Source organism: Syngnathoides biaculeatus, chromosome 10 (assembly GCF_019802595.1).
Source record: "Syngnathoides biaculeatus isolate LvHL_M chromosome 10, ASM1980259v1, whole genome shotgun sequence".
Classification (NCBI taxonomy): domain Eukaryota; kingdom Metazoa; phylum Chordata; class Actinopteri; order Syngnathiformes; family Syngnathidae; genus Syngnathoides; species Syngnathoides biaculeatus.
Genome location: NC_084649.1, coordinates 27155671 through 27161764, shown reverse-complemented (window position 1 = coordinate 27161764; position 6094 = coordinate 27155671). Strand labels below are relative to the sequence as shown.

The 6094-nt window shown below is 49.3% G+C and overlaps 1 long non-coding RNA gene across 1 annotated transcript; it reads right to left on the bottom strand.

Annotated features, from left to right (window-relative positions):
* Positions 1–272: 272 nt before the first annotated feature.
* On the bottom strand, positions 273–5658 carry LOC133508025 (uncharacterized). Its single transcript, XR_009796962.1, has 3 exons — positions 5543–5658; positions 2084–2215; positions 273–1370 (listed from the first exon to the last, which is right to left on the bottom strand). It is a non-coding gene; the product is annotated as an uncharacterized LOC133508025 (long non-coding RNA).
* Positions 5659–6094: the final 436 nt, after the last annotated feature.

The following is a 6094-nucleotide window of genomic DNA, read 5'->3' as shown; positions in this document are numbered from 1 at the left end:
CAAGGAAGTGGAATCGACTCTTAGGGGTGAAATTCGAAAGGCGTTTTAAAGAAGAGGAAAAATGGAAAGGCAGTTGGTGCCGATGACATTCCCGTGGAGGTACGGCGGCATATCCAGGAGAGGCGGCTGTGGGCTTTTTAACCATCTTGTTCTAGAGGGCAAGAAGATGCCTGAGGAATGGAGCAAAAGTCTGCTGGTGGCCATTTTTAAGAACTTGAGACAAATACATTTGATGAGCCACATCGTAAAGTTATGTGAAGGCTCGACTCGGGACAGAAATATTTGTGAACGGTTAGGAATGGTGAAGAGTTCCACAGATTCATGATTTGCCGTGAGGGGATCGACAGAGGAGTACAGAGAAGCTCAGATCGGTCTACGTTGTGTCTTTGTGGCTCGAGAGAAAGCTTCCGACATCATAACCGCGGAGGAACTGTGGAGTGGCAGAGAAGTGTGTTCGAATGCGTGAAGGCCGCCGGAGGTGTGATCGAAGAATTTAAGGTGCAGGGTTCAGCCCTAAGCCCCTTCCCCTTCGCATTGGTGATGGATAGATTGGAGTCCCCGTGGACCACGACGCTCGCACATGGAAGAGCGAAAGCAGGGAGCGAAAGGAAGACTCGTCGAAATTAAACTGAATATATGTGTATGATTGGCAGAGGGGGAGAGGGAAGGAGGAGGCTCCAGAGAGAAGCGATGGCGAGGGCGGAGGACTTTAAATACTTGTTGTCAACAGTTCAGAGCAATTGCGGGTGTGTGCTCAGGAAGTGAAGAAACAAGTCGAAGCAAGCTGGGATGGCTGGAGGGAGGTGTGACAGAAGAGTCTCTGCTCAGATGAAGGGCAAAGTTTGTGAAACGGCGGCGAGGCCGGCCATGATGGACGGATTAAAGACCGTGGAGAGGACAGGAGCAGAAATGAAGATGTTGCGGTTTCTCGCTAGGAGTGAGCAGGTTGAAGAAAATTAGAAGTGAGCTTAACAGAGGAACAGACGAGGTTAGTTGTTGTGGAGACAAAGTTAGGGACTCTGGTGGTTCGGACACCACCGGAGGTGAGGATATCGTTCAAAGGATGACGAGGATGCAGTTGTTGAGGAAGACGCGAGGGCAGGGCACAAAGTACTTGTTTCATCGTTTGAAAATTGCAGTCTTGAGTTGAATTACCACCGAGTGTCTTCCTCGCTAAAGTGTACAGTGTGACCCATCTGGACAGCGTCGAATGAAAGACTGGGCCTCTTATCCGTCCATTTTCAACCGCTAATCCCGTTCTGGGTCCCAGCGGGTCCCTAAATGGTTGCCAGTCTGCTACACGAAGCACGACATTAGTCATGCCGCTGTCTTCGGTGAGCTCGCTCACAGTGGAATCTCCGTTCTGCTGTCTGCACAAATTGATATGATCATTTCAAAAAGATCATCGATTGGTGTGGTGCCACATCATTCTTCATATTGTGACCAATAATTCATCTCCAATGATGGTTCGGTGAGGAGCGGAGACGCTTCCTGCACACTTACGTACTGTTTTTAGCCTCTTTTGGCAAGCCCGTTAGCTGTGAGTGATACCTACGAACAAACGGCACCTCACTTGTCTATTAATACGTCGTCATCCTGGTCCAGTGCAGCCCCGGTTTAATTTTAGCATCTCCCGCCTCCAAATCTACAATCTTGGTTCGCTCCGTGAGGCTTTAAACGCTCCAGCAGAACGGGGCGAGCTCGTCGCAAATGTTTCTACTTTTCACGCTCGACAACAGCGACGTCCCTCCGGGGGAGCCGCGCCAGACGACGCGACGCTTAGCGAGTGCGCCGGTTGTTAATTTAGCGCGAGAGGCTGCGCCCCTCCCTTCAAAGAGCAGCAAAACAGCTAACCAGGTCACGCGTCCTTATCCCCGGAAGTGGGTCACTTGTTGCGCCGGTCAGCCTCGGAAAGGACATTCGGGCCGCAGATGACACAGCGTTCAGCTCCCGTGGCCGTTAACTATTAGCAGTCATTAGCTATGTTTGTGTCTCGAATTCCCTCAAGGCTGAGGTGAGGTCTGGGGGCCACTCATCTTTCTTTCACTTGTTCTCCTGCAAGCAAATCCATTCTCGTTTTTACCTTCAAGGAGAGTCGAGGAACCGCTCCAGTCTTGACACTCTGGGACAACGGCGGGTGATCGAGCACACCCCCTCGCACTGAAGGGGGACGAGACGGAAGGGTTTCCTTGTCAAACGGATTTGCCAGAGTGACCTATTGTCACACAGGCGAGAGGGAAGATTAATTAAAACAGCTTTAGTGAAAATATTTACCGACGTCCCAGGAAGAGACGTTGCGTCACTATCAGCCGTTCGCTCGATGCCTCCTTTTTCTAGGTAGTAACTGTAATGACCAATTTATTAATGAGATCGTTCACACAAAGAATTGAAATGAACTGCTCCAGCTATCAGCGGTGATTCAAATTCGCTTTCAATCCAAATGAATCAGAAAAGAAATTTGACTTTGACAAAAGCCGCAGCTCCGTCGTTTACGGCCACGGCTAGTTCGCCTCGCTGCACGAGCGTCGATGGCTCGCTGTGCAGTGACAACTGTTGCCGATCATCCGGATCTTGGAGCGGCCTCCCCCGAGACGATAAATATCCCACCAGGCGCCTGATGGCCGTACCGGAGGAGCTGCACGGTTGTTCATTCCAGAGTGATGAATTGGATGAAACTGTGCGGCCCGTGATTCATTTAACACTTTCTGGCAGAGGATGGATGAGAGCTAGCCTGCTATTGCTAAGCAGCAGCTGAGATAACTAGCTGACCCGGTGTAGCAAATCTCCCCTGCAAGCCATTGCAAATTTATGCCGAGAGTGACTGCGGCCACCATGCAGCGATGGATCCTTGTTGAAGGAAGCCATTTTATAACCAAGCTTTTATTCTGGAGGCTTAAGAGCCATTCAAAATGTATCAACATGTACTGTCTATTCTAGAACCGTGGCAAAATCGGTGAACACCCCCACGCCACCCCCCCACACACACACACACACGCACAAAAAAAAAACTACGACCAGGACGTAACCAATGGACTATTGACAGTTTTCAAATGTAACTTTTTACATTTGTTCGACAATGCCATCTGTATTTCGTTACAGTATTTGGAGCAGTGATTTTGTTATGATTCGCTCGTCATTTGCCACTGTCGATGCAAATAGCTAACATGGATTTAGACCAGGGGTGCCAAACTCATTTTTGTCACGGGCCGCATTGTACTTGCAGTTTCTGTCAAAGTGCCGCTATGTCTGTGAGATGATAAAAATCATTTACACATGAAATTTATGAAGTAGTTTTGGAATCAGAAATCAAGTTGGTTTTTTTTTTCCACACTGTTGTTTGGGAACACAAAAATACTTGTAACATCTCAACGTTATCATTTGTAATATGACAATTTGACATTTGGTACAGATTTGAACCAAAAAAAATCATGGAAGCTGATAGACGTGATGTGCCTCCGTGGGCCACATAAAATCACGCGGCGGGCACGATCTGGCCCCCGGGCCTTGAGTTTGACACCAGTGATGAGTCCTATCAAGTACCATTTCTGCGTGTTGCTAACCAAAACAGCCGCACCTACCGAAGCATGTAAACAATGTTGGATGGATTACAGTGTGGCCTTCTACCGCGTGTTGCCATAAATGACATTTGGTGGCATAACGACAACCGCGAACGGGTAAAGGCACTTTGTACAAGCTTAACACAATGCGTTGAGCAACGTTGACACACTGCTCTCTTACCTGCTCTAAATGAATAATAATTGTACATCTTGCACCACTCTTATAAGGAATCCTTCCTGCAAACAAAAATGTCTCTTGTTCTCTGTTCGAGTTGCTTTGCTGTGTTCTTTGTTCCGAATGCAGTACGAGGGCAGCGCCGACTGTCGGAGAAAAATTCCTTGCGCGGTTTTACACGTTCGCCCAATAAAGCTGATTCTGATTTTTCATTTACTATTATCACTATCTTTAACTTTTCTTTTTCACGTCTTTTCTTCATCACTGTCTTTAACCCACAGCAATGCAAGCAAGGACTGAAGTGGATTACTGGGGGGAAAAAAAAAAAACTTTTGTTGGTAACTCTGTCAAACAGCAAGCAAGCTCCAAGAGTAAAAAAAAAAAAAAAATGTATATATTAGTTATGATCGTGGTCACAGAAGAGACTATGACGTATAGTCACGTAGAAGGCCACGGACTGGCACAAGGCCGCTGCCAAGCGGATCTAGCTTTTGCTTAAAACCCCAAAGCGACGTTGCAACGTTGAAATTTCAAGACGTAGCAAAGCCCGGTGAGCTGCAAGCGGCCCCTCAAGACAACTACGGTAGTTGCCGAAACACGCACACACTGCGCGACAGTCGCTTTCGGCCACATCCCTCTCTGTGCGGCCCTCTATTTTGTAGTTGAGATTTTGTCCGGTTGAATCTATCTCAGCTCCTGCCGTTATTCTGAATCGGGGCTGCTCAGCGTCCGAGGAGCAATTTGCGGCTTTCTTTGCTTTATAAACAGCATCCATACTCAATTTGTCACAAAACGTTCCTTACTTTTTTTTTGCTTTTCTCAACGGTATTTTGCGTAAAATCGCCCATATGATTGCGTGCCCGGTGACTCCCAAAAGTATGATTCATAAGCGCCCACTGACTCATAGACCGTGAATGGAAGCATCTGCATTTGTTCTGTCTCCGCGTGTTTATTTATTGTTACGGCATCGAATGCCAGCATCCATCTGGAAGGCTACTCGGCGGCGCCCCCCAGAGCTCGCGAGCCGCAACCGCTTTATCAAAATCAAGTGCGCACTAAAAAGGGAGACATTATTATTGTTGTTGACCTCCTGGCAGCTTGTGACGCAGCAAAACGTCGTCGGCACCTGAAACGCGACGCGGCTCGCGTCCGACCACTTTATCTGTCAAATAATCAGAAGGATTGACGTGGCCAGCCACACTTTAAATTGGACGCTTCGAAAGTGGGGGCGGCGGGCGTCGTGCCGTCGTCAAAGGCGTTAAGAGGAAGGGACGGGACGGGAAGGCTCCTCTTCCACTGCGCGAGTACACGCTGTCCATCTCTTGCGCAGCATCCTATTCCGAGCTTTGCCTTCACGCGTTTTGTTTACATCGCTCCGAACCGGCCCGGAGTCAAGTTGTGACGCAGAGTCGCGTGGCCCAAGTTGACGCCATGTCGCCACGTTCCGGCCGCCTCGGCGGAAATTTCCCACCGGATCTCTTCTTCTTCTTCTTCTTCTTCTTCTTCTGACGCAGTTTCATTTACCTGTTGTCAAGTGACGGCCAAAGCGTGTTTTGGTTCAAAAGCAGCACGTCGCGGTCACTTCTCGTCGTCACGGCGTTACGACGACGAGTGAGGGGCTTTTGTTTGGTTTTTATTTTTATTTTTATTTTTTTTTTTTGGGTTCGAATTTCCATTTTCGAGTGCTTCATCGGCAGCGTTTATTCGGAGCACTTCGCGCAAGCATTCGGAACTACTTTTAGTGGGATTCTCGACGCGACGTTACGCAGCGCACTGACGCTCTCGCCGGGTAATAACATCAATAACTTACGTCTTCATCGCGGAGATTGTGTGACCTTCCGAGCCGCCGGGGTGCCGTCGGCCCTCCCGCCGCCCCGCGACGGGTCGGCCCTCCGCGGTCGCCGCCTCCGCCGCGGCCCGTCGGCCCGTCGGCCCCGGGAGCGAACGTTTATCTGCGGCGTATCCAACAGTAACGATTTTCCATAGCGCAAGCGGCGGCCGACCCCGCCCACAGACACTCCCCCGGACGCCGATTGGCCGACAGCTCCGCGAAGCGCGTCGTCACCGCCGGAATCACATGTGGCTGACGCATGTTTACAAACATCGTTCGGCTCACGTGACCGAGGACGCCATTTTATTTATTTATTTTTTTTTAAAAAGCCGTAAAGCGCCTCCCTTTGTCGTGCTCGCGGCCTCTTCGTGCTTTTACATAACTGTCAAAACAATGCGGCGAATGACATGAAAAGTTCATCATCAAAGGCCGTGACACGTCGGTCGACGTTTGCATACGAAACGTATCAACTGCAAGATTGCTTGATTAGCTACATAACAACGCAGAAATGAACGGGTTTCTCCCACAAAA